Below are 23,333 nucleotides of genomic sequence, written 5' to 3' on the forward strand. Positions count from 1 at the left end.
TGCATGAACAAAGGATGCAGAGATTTTTTTGCTTGATTGTCATGGAGGGGGGGTTGGCTTTTCAGTGACATAGATCCCTGAAAGTTACACTTATAAACTTCTTATAAATAACCCCTCAACCATGCTTCTGTAACTACCCCAAACTCTAGCTTGCCAAATTCAATACCAATGTTTCTTTTATCTGTCATTTGACAAGGTAACACTTGGGGTGCAGCCATTCCTAAACTGATCTTTTAAAATGTGGACCAATTTCAATCCTCTTACATTGTGTGTGACTATTTTTGTTTCTCCTCATCTTTGAGGACAGTGAAAAACACTAAGCCTTAAGTATTTTGCCAAACTAACAGGGATGCAAATTAGCATCCCAGTGTTGATTTGATTTGTATCATCTTAATTATGAATGTGATCAAGCATGCTAAAAATCTATTTATTGGGCATTAGTATTTCTATTGAGTTGTGTAGCTTTTCCTTATTGATTTGTGAAACTCATCTTACAGTAAGGAAATTAACCCGCTGTCTTGCAAATGCACAGCCAATATTCTAAGCATTTTGTATTCATTTAACTTTGCCTTTATGGATTCAGATTAATGTCTTTACTTTAGATGTTCTGGGCTCACACTATTTTTGAAATTTATTTATTTTTACTATATGTACATGTATTTATGTATATATGTACACACACACACACACACACACACACACTCTGTGTATATCTGTGCATTGTGTGTTTGCAGTGCCCTCAGACTCATTTGGATCTTCTGCAACAGGAGTTGCAGCTGTTTGTTAGAATGAACCCAGGTTCCCTGAATGAACAGGTAGTGATCTTAAACACTGAGCCATCTCTCCAGCCTGAGGTTATGGATTTTATGTCATGTTTGAAAAATGTTGTCCACTCTAATACTGTAAAACTACGGATAGTCCTCAATTGGCAGTGGGGTTATGCACTTATAAAAACACACACGAAGTTGAACATATCTTAGGTTATATAAATGTATTTAATATACCTGTCCTATCAAACATAGCAATGCACTACACTATGCAGTAGTGTACACCTTCATGATCACATGGCTGAGTGGGACCTGTGTGACGAAGTCACTGCTCAGCACCAAGGACAGTATCATATGCTTTAAGGGGAGGAACAAACTTTAGTACTTGAAGAAGAGTTTCTATTGAATGTGTATTAATTTCACTGTGCCATGAAGTAAAAAAATCATGTCAAATTTTCATAAGCCAGGAGCTGTTTGTGTTAGCCATACTTCATTGTCGTTTCTACAGTTCTATTTCTGTTTGGTACATTGAGGGTCCCATGCCACACAGGTCTGTAGCCAAAGCTGGTCAGACTCCTGATCTTCCTGACCTCACTGCCTGAATTCTGAGATTACAGACATGTGCCAGCATGCCTAGCTAATTCTTTTAATAAATGAATTAAAATTTTTTGAAATGATTCTTTTGTTTAAAACAAAACAATAAAGGATACAAAACTGCCAGATACTTTCCCAATACCTAGACAGCGTCTGTTAACACCAATTACCATAGTAAACAAAACATTATATATTTATGAGATTTTATAAAATTAATAGGATAGAATTTAATTAAACACTGATATTTCTCATGGACACAGAGAACCCTCAATGTGCCTCTCCTAAGAGTTTGCTTATCACCGGTTTCTTACATCTTTCCAAATAGAAGTGTAATTGTAGAGGATGGGAAGGAAAGGCAAGATAAAATTCTCAAACACTGAGTTGGCACAGGATGTCTCAGCTCTCTGTTTAACCACTTGTCTTCAATTAAGTTAGAGCTTTATTCTCATTATTATTTATAAATGTAACACAATGTTTAATGAGTGCTAATGATGTTTAGTTTAATGTCTCATAATCTGGAACTTTCTCCAAATGGCATATTAGCATGTTTAATTGTGTGAATGTAAAGTAAAAATAAATTTGTCTAATGAATAAAAGAAAAAAGTAAACTTATGGCATATATAAACCTTTTGTAAGTGTATGCACAATGTTGGTGCCTTGTCTTTCCCTGAAAATAACATGAATTATTATTAAAAGTAGAATAATGTGCTTAAAAATACATCTGGGAATTACTCATCATAACAAGCAACAAAAGAACATAGCCCAATTCACTTTTATAAAATGCTACCCAGCAATTTCAATGCTATTTGTTGATTAGTCTTTCTTTTCCTGCTGTCTTGAAGAGGCTGCTTTTTCATATAGCAAATCTGTTTTTCTATTTACAAGAACTGGGCCTTATCTTTCTGTCACTAATCTCTCTCTGTGATCTTTGAAGAGCTGTATCTACCCTGGACCTTCAATTTACTTCTGTGTCAACTGCAGGATCAGGCATTATATTATTACTCTTTACTGTGATGAAATGCCTGACAGAAACAACTCAAGGGAACAAGGGTCTATTTCCTCTGTCCTAGAGGGAAGGTACAGCAGTTGGAGTAGGTTGGCCTGTGGTAATAGAAGCTTGAAGCAGTGTGGTGCTTATCAGAAAATAGGGAGCTAACCTACACCTGGAGACAGGACAGCCTTCCAATCCCCAAGTTGAGTGGCTTCTCCAGCTCTCCTAATGGAATCAAGTGACCACTGAACCCATGAGAGGTGTTTGACATTCTGATCGTGACAAGAGTTATAGTGTGTTCCTTCTGCTCTACAGTGCCACAGTTTCATTGTGATGATAGGTCCTCTTCTTGTATCTTTTTCAACCCATGATGGGGACAAGCTTCTTTCTCTCTCTTGGTAACCAGTATCTATTCCCAGACCCGAATCTCTTAATTTTTCTTATCTTTTTGTACTTGAAGCCATTTTATTGAAAAATTGAAAGTGTAAGCCCTCTCTTATAAATTCTTGTGTACTCTCTGATAAGTTGATATTAGCCCAGAATCTCGGAATACCCAAGATACAATTTACAAACCACATGAAACTCAAGAAGGAAGACAAAATTTGGATACTTTGGTCCTTCTTTAAAAAGGGGGAACAAAATACCCATGGAAGGAGTTACAGAGACAAAGTGTGGAGCAGAGACTGAAGGTATGACCACCCAGAGACTGCTCCACCTGGAGATCCATCCCATAAACCAAACCCAGACACTATTGTGGATGCCAACAAGTGCTTGCTGAGAGAAGCTGTCTCCTGAGAGGCTCTATCAGTGCCTGACAAATACAGAGTTGGATGTTCACAGCCAACCATGGGACTGAGCACAGGGTCCACAATGGAGGAGCTAGAGAAAGGACCCAAGGAGCTGAAGGGGTTTGCAGCCCCCTAGGAGGAACAACAATATGAACCAACCATTACCCCCAGAGCTCCCAGGGACTAAACCACCAACCAAAGAGTATTCATGGTGGGATTCAGGTTTCCACCTGCATATGTAGCAGAGGATGGCCTTGTCGGTCATCAATGGGAGGAGAGGCCCTTGGTCCTGGGAAGGCTCTATGCCCCAGTGTAGGGGAATGCCAGGGCCAGGAAGCACAAGTGGTTGGGTTGGTGAGCAGGGGGAAGGAGGAGGGGATAGAGGGTTTTTGGAGGAGAAACCTGGTTAGGAAAGGGTATAACATTTGAAATGTATATATATATATATATGTATATTTCATACATATATATAATTCTCGTGTGCTTTGTTGCAATAAAATACAAGGAACTTAGAGGATCTTAATAGATGTTTTTAAATTTTGATCTTTGGTTCTTTCTTCTCTGTGCTTCTAAGGGACAGAGGATTGTGAAGATCGCATGTTTTTTTTCTTTTTAGAACTTTATTATAATTATTCATAAGAAACACTCATATTGGCTCATAGAATGCAATTACATTTAACTTATACTACACAATCTTAGGCAGTGACTCAGTACATGGTTTACAAAAACAAACTAAAAAGAACCCTCAATCTAATTTATTTCTATCTACTACAAATGTATAAAAATCCTCCATCAAATGCTATGGAAGGCAGTACTACCTTGAGAAATAAACTTTTAGTTTGTCTCAGAAAGTTACTGCTTATTTCACTGTAAAGGAAGATACTCTTTAAGTATTTAAAAAGTTTTTTGAAAACTGGGACTTGTAGACCCATTTCAACACTGGCCTTCCTTGTTGTGATTAGGATGGCTATCTCCACAGTGACTTCACACTAGGTCATGCTAGTTAGGGACGAAGTGAGGAAACATTTTCTGAGTTCCACGAATTCTGTACACAGTATCCTGCTCAATTCTATCTCAAAGACCATCGAGATCAGCAGCAGCATCTTCATTGTGAAGATGTAAACAGTCACTTGCTCTGATCCCAAAATATCAGTGGGTTTTACATTCTAGGATTTCAATGGAAGTCAAGAAAAAAAAAAACCTTTGTTTGCATTGGACAACCTTTCACCTTCTAGGCTTCCTCGAAGTAAACATGTTTAATATCTTACTGATTACCTTTAGGAGAAGATAATGCATTTATCTCTCTTGGTAGATAGTTGAAACATAAAATAACATTTTCTAGGATCCATTTTCTAGAATCCAGAACCAGATGGCATTGGCTCTAAAATGAAAGAGGCTGTGGTAGCATATGCATCTCAGCAGGTGGCATTGTAAGATTAGCAGTGCTCTCAGCCTTTGGGCTGCTCCACCTCTGGCTCTGGAGACCTAGATGCAGATTCAGAATCTTCCAGCAGATGGAATTTTCCCCTTACACCTACCGGTGAGTTCTGCCAGGCAAGTCTGTGTTGAGTCTCTTTTGGCTGATGAAGATTCAGAGGATCCTTGTTCTTTCCATGGTCTGAGGCTGAACTCAGAATGATTTCTTTGCAATTGGGTGGGCTTAGAGCTAGCAGTCAGAAAGATCCTTTTCTCATTGCTTTTGCTTTTGAGTTGAGCAGTATAGAACCATCACAAATGTAATATCCTATACTGGGCACCTAGCTTGTAGTAGATACTAAGAGGGGAACTTTGAACTTTATTGCTTTTTAATTCTGTAAGTAAACTTTTATTGTTGTTTCCATTTCATAGATGAATAAACTAAACCTTGGACAGATTCAGGGCCTGTTTCAAACCCACAAGTCAAGACTTTGTGTTGTACAAACTCCTAGGATGAGAAGCCGCCAAACCCTGGGAGAAGAAACCAGACTATGTAGAGCAAATATCTTGTGTATTGTATGGATGCATTACCTGTCAATGAGAAAGCTTATGGCCTACGACTTAGGCAGGAAAGAGAAGGTCTGACATCTGGGAGGAGAAAGAATTCTGGGGTGGAGCCAGGCATGAAAAGATTCACCTCAGAAGATGTAAGGAGACAGACACATGGTACCTGAGCACAGTTAACCAGCTATTTGGCTGTGGCAGACTGTAGATTAAAATAAGTGGGTTATCTTAAGTTTTATTTCTAGTCAGGGTAGAGCCTCACTATATGGCCAAGGTATTTGTAAATATATTGTGGGTCCGAGTCTTATTTCTGAGAGCATGGGCCAGGAAGGAAGAACAGGGCCCGACTATTCCAATAATATGCTTAATATCTTACTTACTAGTGACTCATCATCACCAACATCCATCTTTGTTATTCAAAACCTTGATGCATGTAAATGTTCAAGAGACCCTTTATTAAAAGGAGTAGTTATAGATTCAAAGTTGAGTCTCTGGAGGATTATACCCATTCAAATTCACACCCAATAAGGAGCATGGCTGGGACTCAAATGAATGTTGCTGTGACTCGGAACTCTTGTTCCATTGCATATATTAGCATGTATAAGTAAAAAATAATTGGAATGTGAGCACTCATTCACTCACCCAGCAGCACTGACCAACTACTCTCCAAATGTCAGAGTTTTCATAGCTGTCGCTTTCACTTAAGATTGGCAGTGGGTAAATATTCTTTATCAAGATTCATTCTAGAAGTATCTGTCCTAGCATGGTTCCTGGCTGCCATCGTCGGCCAATAAAAGCTTATTGGATGGGATGGAATGAACTGATTAGATACAGCTGGAGTGATCAAAGTGGTGCAGCTCTTTGACTTTGCTTTCCAAGTCTTCCTAAACCAAATTTGTTAAAACAAATTTGACTCAATATGCTCAACACATGTTGAGTGCCTGCCATTCATATTCTATTGTTATTTATCTAGTTTTGGCTACATCACCTTGCCTCTTGCCAAAAGAAAATTATAAAGAGCCATACAAAGTTACAATAAGGTCTAAAGTAAGGGCAGGAGCTCATTAGCTTCACACTGGCAGACTGTTAAAGAGTTCACCCTAAAGGAGACTACTGGAAGACAGTCTATGAGGCTTGGTCACCCTGTTAATTGGCTGTGTGAATTCAAGCCAGAAGCATCACAACTCTGAACACCAGTTTTCTCCTTATAAGATGTACTCCTTGTCTTATAATATCTAACTAACACAAACCCCATGGAGGATGTCTTATTTTGTCCTTTGCAAAAGGCCTGGCATATAATAGGTGGTCAGTGAAAATTAAAAGGAGGGAAACCAGTCTTTGAAGTACTTGAAGTAATTTTATTTATTCAATTTTCAGAAACAGGAAAATAGATGTAGGGATCACCTTTGAGATTTTTTTAAATTGAAAATAGTTTCTTTTTATTCAGTATATTCTGATTAATTTTTTCTTTCCACTCTCTTCCAAGATTCTCCCCACTTCTGTACCCATCCAAATCCACACTCTTTCTCTTTCTCACTAGAATACAAACAGGCATCTAAAATAATAATAATAAAAATAAATAAACAAACCAGAGTAGGAAAACAACAACAACAATAACAACAAGAACCATAAAACAGAAAAAAATAGGAGCCAGAAAATAGAAAAAAGAAAAACAAAGCTCAAGAAACAGATACAGACATTGACATACACACATTCAAATACACACACAAAAAAATACCCATACCAACAAAATTAGAAACAAATTGTCTGTAATAGACACGCAAAATATCGGTAAGGAAAAAAGTAATTCACAGAGAAAGCATTATAAGACAAAAAATAACCCAACCAAACCAAACCAAACCAAAACAAACAAACAAACAAACAAAAAACCTAACCAAGCCACCCCCAAAAGATAATCCAAACCCAAACCAACCAACCAACCTACCAACCAACCCACCAACCAACCAATAAACCAACCAACTGAAAAACACTACCCCTTAAAAAACCAACTTCCCCCCAACCCAAAAATTTGTTTTTGTTGTTCATCTACTGTTCATTTTCTGTTTACTGTCTACTGCTGGCATGGACTTGCCCTTAAGTGTGGTTTTTATACCCAGTGAAACTATGTTGGAGAAAACTAATCTTTTCCTTGTGAATAGTTACTAACTGGAGATACCTTCTGGGTTAGGGGTGGGGGCTTGTCTACTTCCCTCTCAGCCCTGGGATCCTACCTAGTCCTTACTTTATGGTTAACTTCTATGGTTATATAGATTGTAGCCTGCTTATCTAAGAATTAACAGCTAACATCCACATATAAACAAATAAATATCACATTTGTCTTTTTGGGTCTGTATTACCTCAATCATGATGATTTTTTCTATCTCTGTCCATTTACCAGCAAATTTTATGATGTCATTTTTTAAAACAGCAGAGTATTTCATTGTGTAAATCTGCCACATTTTCTTTGTCCATTCTTCTGTTGATGGACATCTAGGTTGTTTCCAATTTGTGGCTATTATGAACAGAGTAACAATGAACATGATTGTGCAAGTGTCTTTGTAATAAGATTTAGATATTTCCCCAAGAGTGGTATAGCTGGGTCTTTGGGTAGTTTGTATTCCCAGATTCACTGGAATTCATAGTAGTGTGGAATTGCCACACTACTTTATTTAGTGGCTGCATAAGTTTACAGTCTGTGGTAGTTTGAATATGCTTGGTCCAGGAGTGGCATATTAGGAGGTGTGGCGTTGATGAAGTAGGTATGGCCTTGTTGGAGGAAGTATGTCACTGGGGAGTGGGTCTTGAGACCCTCTTCCAAGTTGTCTGGAAGTAGTCTTTTCCTGTTTGCCTTTGGAAGATGCAGAACTCTCAGCATCTTCAGCACCATGCCTGCCTGCACACTGCCATGCTTTCTGCCATGATGATAGTGGACTGAACCTCTGAAACTGTAAGGTATCCCCAATTAAATATTTGCCTTTATAAGACTTGCCTTGATCATGATGTCTTTTCACAGCAATGGAAGCTTAGACCTAGCAAAAGATGAATATTCCTCTTACCCCACATTTTTGAAGCGTGGGCTGTCATCATTTTATTGATCTTGGCCATTCTGACTGATGTAAGATGAAATATCAAAGCAGTTTTGATTTATATTTTCCTGATGACTAAGGATGTTGAAAATTTCTTTAGTGTTTCTAAGTCATCTGTGTTGTGTTTTTTTGAGACCTCCCTGTTTAGATATGTTGCCCAGGTTTCAGTTGGGTTATTTGTTTTCTTGATGTCTAGTTTTTTGTTTTTGTTTTTTTAGTTTTTAATATATTTTAGATATTAGCCCTCTACTAGATGTGTACAGTTGAAGAAGATCTTTTTCTGTTTAGACTGCCACTAAATAATGGTGCATTTTGCCAGACAGAAGCTTTTCAGTTTCATGAGGTTCCCATTCATTAATTGTTGATCTTAGTGCTTGTGTTAATCATGTTCTATAAAGAAAGTCTTTTCCTGTGCCAATGAGTTCAAAGCTATTTCCACACTTTCTATTCTATCAGGTTCAGTGTATTTGTTTCTTCTTTTCTTTCTTTCTTTCTTTCTTTCTTTCTTTCTTTCTTTCTTTCTTTCTTTCTTTCTTTCTTTCTTTCTTTCTTTCTTTCTTTCTTTCTTTCTTTCTCTCTCTCTCTCTCTCTCTCTCTCTCTCTCTCTCTCTCTCTTTCTTTCTTTCTTTTAAATTTACTCTTCTCTCATTCAATACATCCTGGCTATAGCTTTCTTTCTCTCCATTCTCCCCAGTCTACCCCCTCTCCAGTGTCTCCTCTCACCACTCCTTTCAGTCCCCTCACCTCCTCTCTCCTCCATATCCATCCAGGATCAAGAGAGCTACTTGTAACTCCCACTTGTTGTGTATTTACTTATACCACATTTATTCTTTGAACATTTACTTTTTTTTTTTTACAGACCTTTTGTTACATTTGAGGGTAATACAAAGAACATGGTTCCTAAAATTAAGGAGTAGTAGAAAATACAGGAAATAGCAATTATAAAATGGGCAGTTGGTACCATGCCAGAGGAAGTGGAAGATGCTTTGAGGAAAAATGGAAAGAACCAGAGCATGCTTCTAAGAGGTGTGTCATGTAGCAAACTATGTGGCCCATCTTTCACATCTCTACTGGAACAAGCATAGAAATCAGCCAAGAGAAGGGTTGGGTGAGAACATGTCTGGGAACATTTATGAAAGAGTTCTTCTCTTGTGCCTTTGCTCTCCTTACCTTCCAAAGAAGCAGGTCAGCCTGACATGGGGAATGAACACACATAATATTGTTCCACAGACTACTTAGCCCCGTGGCAGTAGATATAATGATTTTAAATACACCTCTATGTACTTTGTTTTTAATTTTAAAAATAGGAGTAGAGGTTGGCAAATGTCATTTAGCTTTACCTCTCTAAACATTGATATTGACAAAAATCTGTATCCAATGCTATTATTTCTAGGCGTTTTATGATGGTATGTTGGTTTGGGTTCCCCAAACCTAGGTCTCCAGTGAAAGATTTAAATGCAGTTTGTTGGAAGAGGGATAGAATGTGGATGGGGAAAAGTATAAGGAAGAGAAGTTAGCTCCTTAACTCAAATCACCAATCTAGCTTGCACTGTAGTGAACTGTTGCTTAATCACACGGTCCTGGAAAACACTGTAAACAAATGATCCAGCATTTTTCTGGTTAGTGAAGAGTGATCTGGGGTATTTGTACTTATTGGGTGCTCTCTCTGTCTCTGTCTCTCTCTCTCTGTCTCTCTCTCTCTCTCGCTCTCTCTCTCTCTCTCATATGTTCTGGGTGTGAGAGCCCTTTCAGCCTGTGTGTGGAAATTCCATGTGAGTTCTGTCAGCAGCTCCTAAGAAGATACAGATGTTGGCAGGACTGTAAATAGTAAGGTATCTAAGGGGATATTGGATAGAGCATTGGCCACGAATGCTACACTTGAGACCTTAGTGTCAGGCCATGCTACATTTCATATATAACTCCATGGAGCCATTGTTCCTAGTAACTGCTATTATAAAGAGATACATTTATTCAGGATAGCGAGCTTGGACTTGATGACTTATAAGGAGACTTCATGGCTGGTTCTAACTCCCAAGAGATCAATCCACAAATCTTTGGCCTCTACAGTGGTTGAGTTCTACAAAATAGCTTCATCAGATTTTTTACTATACCTGGTCCTAACAGGTGGTACACCTCTTCAGTTTCAGGAGGGCCAGGGCCATAGGATATAAATTAATATAAAAGGACTTAAGAGCCTAATAGGCACATACTTCTGGTCACATGTATGTAGCACATACCATGTGGCAGATAATGTATAAGAATGTAAGATGAGACTCCAATCCTTCAGGAGCTATTGGAAAAGCTTAGAAAGTCAGAATACACTCATAGGAGATAGTTAACCACACTGGACTAAACACTAAGTATTTAAAATTGTAGCATAAATACAATAATGATTTTTCTAATGAGAAGGATCAATGTGAACCTAGTCAGCAGGGGCAAGGAAAGGAAATGGGCTTAAACTGGACATTAAAGGATTGGCAGGCGTTAAGAAGGACAACATTCTTAGTAAGTCATTGAAGGGAGGGCACGCTCAGAGGACATGCATCATTAAAGAAGAAGGTACATGCTCAAGAGGAGTAAGAAAGCCTCTGAGTGCTTCTATGTCTAGTATATAAAGCCCCTCTAGATTCAGCTTTAATGCAGCATTCAAATTGTTTTCAAATAATTTTCCACAGAGTCACTTTCTACCTTTAAAAAGGGCCATTGGATGGATCTTAGCCCTTTGCTGGCCATCAGTGCATACACTCATGCCATATGAAAATTACAAACAGAATTCTAGAAGACAATTTTGTGCTCAGTCAGAGACCGAGAGTATGACTGGATTTCCACTGGGCTGGAATCCTAACTCAACTTTCCAGATGTTCCTTATGTTAAAAGTTTAGAGAGCCAGGATACATCTATGTAACGGTTGTAATAGAAGATCCTTGGTTAACAAGGTGACTAGCAGTCCTAGTTTGCCTAAAAATGCTATTTATGTTTTTGATCTCAAAGTTGATATCTTTGGGAATTTCTCATGTGTCATGCAAATGAAAAAGGTTGAGGAAACAGTAATTTAGAACAAAAAGGAAGGCTTTAGAGGAATTCAGAGAATAGTTACAACAGGCTGAGTTTACTCTGAGCCATTGGAAAGTCACTGAGCCAGAATAAAGTCACCCAATAGAGGATGGTGTGCTTGAGGGTCATCAGGATTTGTCTTTTCTATTCTATACCATGCCTTGTTGACTTATCATGTTCTTTCTATTGGTTTCAGCTGATTTTATGGCCATAAATCAGGATGTAGGATGTGGGAGTCACTCTAGCCCTAAGATTGTGGTGAGTTCACATTTCAAGCTCGTATCTGGGGTTTCAGGGAGAGCTTCTTGACCATTGTGATAATCTGAAAGGATCTCCCTGAATTTATAGGTTGTAATGAGTGATATGATAGAATCAAGAGGTGGGGCATTTAGGAGATCAGTAAACCATAAAGGTAGGACCTTTATAAATGAGAGTTGAGTCCATACAAAAGAGTTGGAGGAACAAGCTAGCTCCCTTTTGTCCCTTCTATCTCTTATGCTATTTAAGGACACAGAACTTAAGGTAGCATCTTGGAAGCAGACACTGGGCCACCAACAGATACAGAACATAATTAAAGTTTGATCTTGGACTTCACAGCTTCTAAGAGGATGAAAGATAAATTCTTGTTTATAAAATTATCTTATCTCAGATATTCTGTTATAGAAATAAAAATTGATCTATGATATGATGGGAAGAAGAACGTACTTTGAATGACATCTTGTGGATAATGCATAAAACCCACACTTTACCACACAATGATGCTAGCTGAAAGATTTTCTAAGATTGATAGATGAATAGAAGAGTAGCAGGGTGCAAAATTTCGTTGGTCTCTACAGTTGTACAGTGAAATGTCTTAGTCTGTAAGTGCTGGACAATATAGTGAAAACACTCTGATATAACTTCACTACTCTATACATTTATAGGTGATGTCAGAAGACTAACTAGAACACCCAGCATTCTATTTGGCAAAGGAACTTGTTACATAGGCAGCAACCTTGTAGAAAACTCCTAAGTTTAGTGGGGTGTTTGGGAAACAACTTTGCTGTCAGAGGGTCCATTTTACTATCTAGTTGAACTAGCTCATTGTGAGACCCTCTGGAAATGAATGGGTGGGGAGGAGGATCTTCCTGGGGAGTAGAAATCAAGGTTTATCTTTTCTCAAAAATAGAGGTCAGGGATCACTCTGGGTGAGGGAACAGAGAGAATATGAGCCAGAGGTATGAGGTGAATATGGGAAATAGTGTCTTCTGGATACAACATGAAAGTTGCACATAGGAATTGTACATATAAAACCTGTGCAAGTTGAGCTCAGACCAAATACTAGATTACAGAGTGGAGGTGGGTATGAAATTCTAGCCATTGGCAGTCGACTGCTAGGACAGGGAAAGTTGGCTTTCTTTAAGAATGTAGTGCCCAGTAAGTTGACTATATTCTTGTATTTTGGTGTAAGTCACACAGCCAAGTGTATGGGCAGCACAAATAGGACTTTATGTTTTTTTTTTTTTTTTTTTTTAAGGGAACATCAAGTCTATTGAGTAGGGAAGTGGGATGGATCTGGGAAGTGTATGGATATAATCAAAACACATTAGAAGAATATTTCAAGGAGTTAATACAAAAACACAACAGTCATGACTAGATTCTGATACAACAGCAATCACTCCTCTATCCAGCTGGGTTCAGAAACCTCCCTGGTTCTTGTTGCTTTGTGGGTCCACTCAGACTATTTTACTCTTATTGTTTTGGGAAATGCAGAAAGTACACATTTAAAAGCATGTGTTTGATCATTTTTCTTTAAGAGGAAAAGAAAGGAATATGAGGTACCAGGTACAGTATTGAATAAATGCTTTGTCATTTGCTAGCAGTGGGTTTTGGATGAACCATCAATCTTTATGAATCTGTTTTCTTGCCAGTAAAGCCTCTAACTCTTGAGGCTTCTTTGAGAGTCATATACAGCAACAAATGCCAATGCTTTTCAGCTCTTCAGACCGAAAGGCCCTTTACAAGAACTTGCTATGGTGATTATTTTCACTTGTTACATTCTGGGGAGCCCCACAGTGTGGAAACCACACTGGTTTATGCTTCACAGCTGTTCTGGTTGTGTTTACTGCTCATGGGTGAATGGTTGAATTTAAGGAAATAGTTTACTTACTGTAGGGTTATAACTGCTGCAGATTGCATGGGGCTCCTCCCACCTAATGTAGAGTACAATCTTCCTCATCTCAAGGGCGAGCCAGATGCCAGATGCTACACTACGTGTGCAACAGAGAGTAGCCAGGCATGCTGTCTTGTAAAAATATAATGGCAGGTACTAATGTGATTAAAGCTTGGGTGAGCAAGCCTAGTCCAGTGACATGTTGTTCTGAATCCCTGTGTAGACATTCTTGGACAGAAGATTCTGTTTTTCACTTGATTACCCATTGAGTTTCCTAAATTTGGCTGAGCCTTCTATTTGTCCTTGATTTACTGGAGTGAACACATGTTTTGAGGACACAACACTAGGTTTCAACCTTCCTTCTTAAAAAGAGGCTATTTATGAGTTACTCTTTATTATCACCTTCTAAGCCTTGGCTTTTCTCATCCTCTAAATACTGATTTTTAAACTATTTTAATAGTAGAAACATATACACTATAGTATGATAATGTGATGTGTGTTGTGTAATGATCAAATTAGAGGAAGCAGCTACCATCTGTATCTCCTTGGACACATTAAATCACTTGTTGCACAAGATGCATGTTGAAGAGTGTGTGATATTTCAATATGATATGAACTGATCAAATCAGGTGAATTAACACTTCCATCAACAAACCATTATTTTGTGTTGGAGCCTTTGAGTTCCTTTTGTCTAGTTACTTATAAAAATATAGAATAGGTTATCATGAGCTATAGTCACCACATCATGTTGTAGAGCACTGAAACTTGGGATTAGAACCTGTATTTTGATACATGTTATCTAATGTCCTTCTGTCCTCCCCATTCCTCCTCATGGCATAACTCAAATGCACACATATGAAAGAGAACATGACGTATTTGTCTTTGTATGGCTTGTTTCAATATATATATATATATTTTCGTTCCAGGTGTTTTGCTACATATTATAGGATACCACTCCTTTTGTGGCTTACTAATATTCCATTATATATACTATCATTCTTGACTATTTATTTTAAAAATATCCCACATTCAGCCCATTGGAAAATTCTATCGAAACAACCACAGAACCTAACCATTCCTTACCATGCTGCCAGCTGTCTGTATTTAAGTAACTCTGCTCCTGAACTGGACTCTGGTTCTTCCAAGCCCACATGGCTTCTCTTTAATAGGTTATCTATTATGATTCAAATAAAAGTCAAACTATGTATCACTGTACTTAAAAAAGGCTCCCAAACCTTCCTACTTTCCTCAAAGACTTTCTAAGTTCTTTTTTTTTTTAAATGTGGCTGCAAAACCAACAGCATGTGTGTCTTAACAGTTTGCTGAGATTGAAGCATTCCATTCTGCAAAAAAAGCTCCTTAAGCAGAAAGGTAAACAACTCAAAACAGTTTCAGGAAGTTCCAGAAACTGAGTAGATTCATAGGTCCCTCCCTGCCAGAGTAAGCAATAGAAGCTGAGTCCCTCTCAGAGAAGCCAAGGGCAAAGGAGCATCTCACATGAGCAAAGCTGTAAAGAAGACTCTGAGACCAGCCCAGCTACCTGGAAGAAGCAGAAACCTGCAGAGCTGCCTGAAAGAGGTTTAGACCTTTTGAGGTAGCTGAGAGGACCCTGTTCAATCTGTAGAGCTACTATAGGCCTTGCAATATGTTCCAGGTTTCCAACTTTGTGAGATATCATCCATGCTGGGGTGGGCTTTGGTGATGCAGCTGTCTTTGAGTCATTTCTGCTCTTGTAACTCTTTACCCATAGTCCTGTAAGTATCCTTAATAAAATTCATTGGTTCACTACATTGGATTTTGATGGTGCCTGTGCTTTGGTCTCTCATGGGATCATTATCTGGGGTGAGTAGATGTGTATGTTGCATCTCCCCCAAGAAAGTTTTGTCACACAACAGTGTGAATGTCACAAATTTGTTTCGGTTGATTAGTAGTTGAGCTTCAGTTATACCATGGCTACAGTAGCTTCTAAATGCCACCAGTCATTGAACTGGGAAAAGCACTCTGCTAGGTGACACTATTTGAGCAGGCCTCTCTATCCCTTTATTAAAGGAATGTAGCTCAAATGCACTTGCAATTTTACACCCCAGAGTCTGTGATAGGTGTGGTCTTGATAACTCATGAAATGTTCCTGTGGCTCCCTTTCTATTGTTTTATTGCTTATAATTGTTTATTGATAACTGTTTAGCACATGTAACCTCTTTCCCCACAGCTTTAAATGTGTCCATGCTCATTTTACCAGGATAATGGCACATTTTTTCAAATTGCCTTGTCTATACTCTCTGTTCTCACAGTAAAGCTGATTAAAAACAGCTACCAATAACCATGCCAACCCCAAATATTATATATTGTCTTGAAATTTCCTTCACCAAATTAATTAGTAGTTTACTTTTAAACTTAGCTTTTCTTAAAATTTCAAGACACATGGAAACTGTAGACATTCCCCCCACCCCACAAAGAATAACATGACTGGCCCCTAGTTCAGTTCCCAACAGAAGAAGAGGAGGAAAGATTGTGGGTCTCTAATGTGATAGGAACTCCACAGGAAGACCAAGAGAATCAACTAACCTAGACCCTTGGGGCTCTTAGAGTCTAAACTACCAACCAAAGAACATACACGGACTGGACCTAGGCCTCCCTGCTCATATGTAGCAGATATGTAGCTTGACCTTCATGTGGGTCCTGAACAACTGGAGAGGGGTTATCCCAAAAGCTGTTGCCTGTTTGTGAAATATGTTCTACTAGCTGGACTGCTTTGTCTGGCCTCAGTGGGAGAGGATGCATCTAACCTTGTTGAGACTTAAGTGCCAGGGTGGGAGGATACCCAGGGTGGGGGGCAGGAGAAGGGGAGGGGTGGGGTGGGGGAAGAATTGTCGGAGAGGGTGACCTGGAGGGGGGTCAGTGAGTGGAATATAAAGTGACTAAGTTAAAAAACAAAATTAAACAAACAAATATTCAAGTCTAGCAATCAAAAGTCCCCACTGGCTCACCTAATTAACATGCCTAATTAAAGTGAAACACCTCATACTAACATGGGGTTTCCCCTTTTACCTTTATAAACTATTTGCCTATGTCTTTTCTCTATCCAGATGCAGAGCAAATACTCCTGTTCCCACTTCCTTGTTTCCTTTTCTATTAAGCTCTGCTTATAGAATTCTGTATTCTCTACAAACTATGCCAAACCTCTCCTACAAAAATGGTCAAACCCTAAGACACTGGTCAGCCTTTGACAAAACAGTGAGCCTACTTCTTATACCATTTTCTTGGATAAGTTAGTTATTGCATCACTGTGCCTACAGTTCCTGATGGATACAATTGAAGGGAAGGGACATTCTTTAGACTCATGCAGAGAATTTCCATCCATCATGGCAGGAAAGGCATTGCAGGATGAGGATGTGGGAGGATCTGTTCATATCACAGAAAATCAGGAAGCAGGGACCAAGGCTGGCATCCATGGCTTACTTTCATTACCTAGGCTTCATCTACCAAACGTCCCACAGCCTCTCAAAATAGGACCATTAGAGGAAAAATTACTAGTCAAATATGAGCCTATAAAGGGTATTTATATTTCATATTTAAAATGTCTTATAAGTTTTTCTGATTCCTGCTTGCCTTAACCCACATTAATGTTATCCCTCCAAGGTCAGATAACTCTTTTGCCCCTTGTGCATTCTCTAGATGTAGCATGCCCCAGCATTTGTAAATGTGTGCTCTGTATGTAATTTTTAGTTACATGACTGATACATGTAAAATGCTTAATAAAATGCTTGGTACATAGGCAATGTTAAGTAAATAACAGGTTTCTAAAACATATTTTAAAACATCTGACAAACTATTCTTGGCTTGGGTACTCCACCTTAAAACTTCAAGGCAGAAAATCCATGCCTAACTCTCTGAGAGTTGTGAGTCTGACCTTTGCGTTTTTTTCTCTTGAGTGGAACAAGGCTCACAGGGGCCAGATGATTCATAGAGCCAATGGGATATAGAACTTGGGGTGAATGGATTAGTGGCCTCTCAGCTCTGAGCCCAGTGTTCTGTGTTTTGGTAGGAATTAGAAAGAAAGGGAGATCACTTTTTATAGCAAGTTCTTAGTTGTTTCAAATCCAGCTGATGTGTTAATCAAATAAGCAAAGTGCTGATGTGCACAGGTGTCAAGATAGTGTCAATAGTTTAACTCCCGTCTCATTTATCTGCGTTACCGTGGATGAAAGCAGATCTGTAAGTGCAGGGACACTGAACTCAGTGACGAAGATCAATCAAATACTTTCACCTAGTGGATTAATCAAAACAAAACAAAACAAAACAAAACAAAACAAAACAAAACAAAACAAAACAAAACAAAACAAAACAGGAATGGAAATGGAGAGGAGCCTGAGGAAAAGAAGGCCCAAAGTGGGATCGAACTCAAGGGGAGGTCCCAATGCCTGACACTATTACTGAGGCTATGGAGCACTCACAAAAAGGAACCTAGCATGATCGCACTCAGGAAGACCCAATAAGTAGCTGAAAGAGTCAAATGCAGATATTTGCACCTAACCAATGGACAGAAGCTGCTGACCTCTGTGGTTAAATAAGGGAAAAGCTGGAAGAAGCTGAGGAGGGGGACAACCCTGTAGGAGGACCAGCAGTCTCAATTAACCTGGACTTCCGAGATCTCTCAAACACTGGACCACCAAAAAGGTAGCATACACCAGCTGATGTGAGGCTCCCAACACACATACAGTAGAGGACTGCTGGCTCTGTGTTCATTCAGAGATGATGCACCTAACCTTCAAGAGACTGGTGACCCCAGGAAGTTTAGAGGTCAGGTGGGGTGGGGGGTGGGGGCATCCACAGGGAGATGGAGGGGTGGGGTGGGGAGCAGGTATGGGATATGGAACAGTTGGAGGGTAAATGGGGGGAGAAATAAAATATGGAGTGTAAAAAAAATTAAAAACAACAACATGGTTTTCTGAGGAGATTGTAAATGCCTTGTCTTTTTATGTTATTTAGATAAAAGAAAGCAACTTAGACTAATGCAAGTCTCTTCTTTTTAAATATTTTTACTGAAAATAGGTTTTTTTCCATACAACCTGACTATAATTCCCCCTCTCTCTAATCCTTCCAGGTCTTCCCCGTGTCACCTCCCATCCAGATTAATCCTATTCTGTCTCTCATTAGAAAACAGTCACCTAAGGGATGGTAATAACAATAATAATAATAATAATAATTAATAATAAAATAATAATACAATAAAATATAAAACAAAAGCAAACACATTGGAACAGGATAAAACAAATAGGAGGAAAAGAGTCCAAGAAAGGCACAAGAAGCAGTTATAGACACAGACTCACTGGTTTGCATACTCAGGAATCTCATCAAACACAAAGTCTGAAGCTATAATATACATACCGAAGACCTGGAGTGTAAAAACACAGAGACAAAACAAAACAAAACAAAAAAAGATTAAATTAAAGAAGGAAGAGGAGGAGAAAACAAACAAACAAACAAAACAAAGCAAAACAAAACAAGGACAAAACATGCCTGCAATTTTGCTGCCTGTTCATATCAATGATTGTCACCTTAATGTTCTTTCCAGAGTTTTTAAAATATTCATATATTATTTTTGCAAGATGTAGACCTTTTAGAAATGTACAATAAGCTTTATAGGTTAATATATCTAGTGCTTAAAGTCATTTACCTTAAAAATTACATACTGTCTGATTAGTATATCACACTTTATGTGACAATTCTCATACTGTTGGGTTTGTAGGTTATTTTCAGCATTCACTGTTTAAATGGCATTACAGTGAATATCTTTGCACATACACCTTTCCCATTAGGGACTTCTTGTCTTTTTAAAAAAAGAAAAAAAAATCCCCATATGTAATCACTAGATTAAGAAAACAAAACAAAACACAACCTTTAGTGGTCTAATGAATATACTTGCTTCCTGTTTGTGGACCAAGGTGTTTGTATCAAATGGCTAATACTTATTTTATAGATGGGAAATTAGAAAACAATAGAAAATTCTTTCTTTTTATCTCATCATGATATTAGCTTTGATGAGGGTCCTCTTGGGTTTGATGAGTTGGAATGTTTTCTTAACTTGTTATTGGTTCTTTGTAATCTCACAGCATGTACCCCAATCCCACTCATCTCTCCCCCCTCATACCTGCCCTCCACCTTTGCAACCTCTTCCCCAACAGAGAAAAATGAAAAATCTCATTGTGGAAGCTATAGTGTGTCACAGTATGTCCCACAGATTACCCTCTTGTCCATTTTTATTTGCTCACAAATGTTCATTGGTTACTGGAGGCTCCTGGTTTCTCCTACTCTATCAGCACTGGAACTTCACTAGGACTCCTCTCAGGTATCCTGTTGTTGCCCTGTGTCATGGTGATCCTGTGGTTATAGATCTATAGGATCAGCCTCTTTGTTTATGTACTCCAACAGTTCTTTGATGGGCTAAATGTTGGGGTCGGCCAATTCAAAACCCTGGATCTGGCCCTGAGACATATCTGAGCTGGTCAGCCCACTGGCTTTGCCTGCCCAGGTGAGGTGCACGGCCTGTTTTCATCTGGTGAGAGACATAGCCACTTCTCCCACTCTCATGACTCCAGAGCCAGCTCTCCCACCTGCTGTAGATAGAGGAGGGAGGAGAAGAGGATATCTCTACCTTGTCTGTGCACTCCCAGAATCAAGAGGCAGGGCTGGCTCTCTTGTTTCTCTTGTGCTCACACCCTAAGGGCCAACTCTCTTGTCTATTATAGGTGGCAAGGGGTGGGAGGATGGGAGAATCTCTCCCTTACTGTATTAGTCAGGGTTCTTTAGAGCCACAGTACTTATGGAGTGTCTCTCTATATTAAGGAAATTTATTGTGATGACTCACAGTCTGTAGTCCAACTAACCTAACAACAGGGAGCTGTGGATGGAAGGTTCAAGAGTCTAGTAGTTTCTGAGTCCCACGAGGCTAGTTGTTTCAGCTGGTCTTCTGTAGAAGTAGGTTCCTACAGATGTGCTGGCAAGTAAGTGAAAGCAGCAAAGAGTGAATCTTCCTTCTTCCAATATCCTCATGTAGGTCTCCAGCAGAAGGTGTGGCCAGAGTAAAGGTGTGTCTGGGACTTGCTTTGTCTCAGGCTGACCTTGGACTCAGAGATCTCCTTGCCTGGAGTGTACTACCTTGCTTGGCCTAAGCTTTTCATGGCCACTATGCCTCAAGATCTCCATGCTAAGATCCAGATCAGAAGACTATGCTTTCCAGCCTCAAGATCTGGATCAGAGCTGAACCCTCCCATTCCAGATCATAGTTCATTCTAGATATAGGCAAGTTGTCAACCAGGAATAGCCATTACACTTATCCATGTCATCACAGATCAGAAAGGTGGCCAAGTGCCAGGGCCAGTTCTCCCCATTCTTGACCTCAGGGTTGGTTCCTCTCATGCTCCCCTGCCTCGAGTGAGTTGCAGCGGAGGGGAGCTTTCCCAAGTGTTGCAGCTAGTGAGGGACAGGGCCAGTTCCCCTGCTTTCCTGACCCCAAGGGCAGCTCTCCCACTTGCTGCAGTTGGTGAGGGTCTAGGAGGGAAGGAGGGGATTTCTCCTTGGTCCATGCCACCTCATAGGAGACAAGTGGTAGGGCCACCTCCTCCATGCTAGTATTCTCCAGGTGTCTCACCGGCAACTCCTGCATTGTGCAGGGACAACTCTCCCATGATGCCCAGGTGAGGGCAGAGACAGTTCTGCCCAGCCCTCAGGTATCAGCATGTCCCCAGTTGGCAGCCCAGGCAAGGGGTGTCTACCTGGCCTTTGATGGTAACAGACCCCTGTGCTGCAGGGCCATGGACCCGGATGTGGCCCTTAGTGGCAGCACAGGCAAGAACCCTACCATGGTCCTGGTTACTAACATCAGACTGTTCCTCACTACCCTCAAGTTTCCAGTTCTGCCTTTCTTCATTGTGCCCGCATCCTTGCATTTCTCTACCATTTCTTCGCCACTTACTGTTCCTCATAGGGCTGCCCGGAGTCTCTGAGTGTTTGGAGTTGTCTCAGGAGTGGTCTTAGGGGTGCTATGCCCCACTCGAGTGTTATGGAGCCAGGCAAGGTTCTGCCCTCCAGGCTCAAGAGAGAGTGCTCCCTGTCTGAGCCCCATGGCACCAGTCTGGTGGTAGGCTCAGGCATGATCCTCTCCTGGCTCCCTGGTTCCCTTTAGTGATCTCTTGTGACCATCATGTCTTGGGTTCATTCCTGCCCTAGCCTGTGGTCTCAGGCAGGGTTCTTTTAGTCTCCAGCTTTATTCTGGTCCTGGGACCCCATCTGGGTCCACCTGGGACCCCATCTGGGTTCACCTGGTTCCAGATTAGTGGCCATCTCAGGCTAGCTCCTTATCGGAGCTCCACTGGCACTGGACTGGTGTTCGTCTCAGGCTCATTCTTTTCAAGAGATATTAGGCTACTAATCATTCAGATGTTCATAGGTCAGAACACTGGACATTGACATATTCTCCCTTCTCTCTGCCATGTGCCCATGTGACACAGCAGACACACCTGGAATGCCTCTATGGGCAATGCATTGGAAATGTTTTAATCTTGCTCCTTAAGTAAGGAGCTTTATTTTTTCCGGAGATATGTAGTCTGAATATTTGTGTCCCACAAAAAATGATACATTGAAATTCTATGTCCACAGTGCTGTTCTTAGGCCTTGGTACTTTTGAGCGGTAATTAGATTGTGGATGAGGAGCCCTCATGAATGGAATTAGTTTCTCTGCTGGGTTGAAAGAAATAATGTTTCACATAAGCTCAGGTACTTGGCCACTTGGTCTCCAGCTAGTGGTGCTGTTTGAGGCAGATATGGAGCCTTAGGCAGGAGAGCCTACTGAAGGAGGCATATTGCTGGGGCCATGCTTTGAGGTTGTATAGACCACTCCAACTTCCTGTTCTCTCTGAATCTCTGCTTCCTACATATGAATGAAGGAAAATGTGATTAGACAGATCCCTGTCCTTCATGATGCCTTTCCTGTCTGTTGTCATGGCTTCCCCTCCATGATGGACAGCATGTTCTCTGAAGCTGTAAGCTAAAACATGACCTTCTCTAAGTTGACTTTTGTTAGCCTTCTCTAAGTTGACTTTTGTTAGGGTATCCTGTCTTGGCAGCAGACAGGTAATTAGTACAGCGTCCTCATGAAAGAAACCCTGGAGAGCTAGCTATCCTCTTCCACCACACCGGATTGGAGGAGAGGGTGCTACCATCTACCATACATTAAATATAAAAGGGTTCTCATCAGATATTGATCAGTGCCTTGGAATTGGGCTTATCAGTCCCCAAAACTGAGAAATAACTTTGTTACATGTAAGCTATTCAGTCTATGGTGTTTTTTGTTTTTGTTATAACAGTTTTAAAAAAAACTCTGTGGTTACTATCCAGGTACCCGAATTTTGGTTTAGATTGTTTTGAGAGATACAAGATTTGCTGAAATAAGAGCTCAGAAAATTTGGATTTTAATCTCAGGTATGTTATTTGTAAAAAAATGTTTTTTTTTTAAAGTGTACTTTAAACACTGAAGTCTGATTAGTTTTTCATTGTAGAAAAAGAAAAACAATTCAGTTACCCCAATTGATTCCTAAATTCCCAGAAACTGTTCTGATTGCGCCTACATTTTGGCTTTGGATTGAACTCATTGGAAAGGCACTCCCCCCATTTACATAGTCCATGTAAAATTGTGTGTTTTCTAATGGGATCATTACATACAATAGTAAACTGAAGCTGAACTTGACTCTAAAATTATGTAGGCAATGACTTATTGGATACTTTGTGTCTTCTCTGAAATGGAAATAATCATAGTTAAAAAGAAGACTAAGAGGAAGTGTTGTCCCTGGACAACTGTCCAGGGAAATGAATTTATAGGACTGGTTTCACATTTGGGATAATCTAATTACTGGGACAAAGTAA

At 39.8% G+C, this 23,333-nt stretch overlaps 1 non-coding gene across 1 annotated transcript; it reads right to left on the reverse strand.

The window, feature by feature from the left end:
• Nucleotides 1-21,827: 21,827 nt before the first annotated feature.
• On the reverse strand, nucleotides 21,828-21,953 carry LOC115031657. The gene has a single exon (XR_003837325.1). It is a non-coding gene; the product is annotated as a small nucleolar RNA SNORA17 (small nucleolar RNA).
• Nucleotides 21,954-23,333: the final 1,380 nt, after the last annotated feature.

This window comes from Mus caroli, chromosome 7 (assembly GCF_900094665.2).
Source record: "Mus caroli chromosome 7, CAROLI_EIJ_v1.1, whole genome shotgun sequence".
Taxonomy (NCBI): Eukaryota; Metazoa; Chordata; class Mammalia; order Rodentia; family Muridae; genus Mus; species Mus caroli.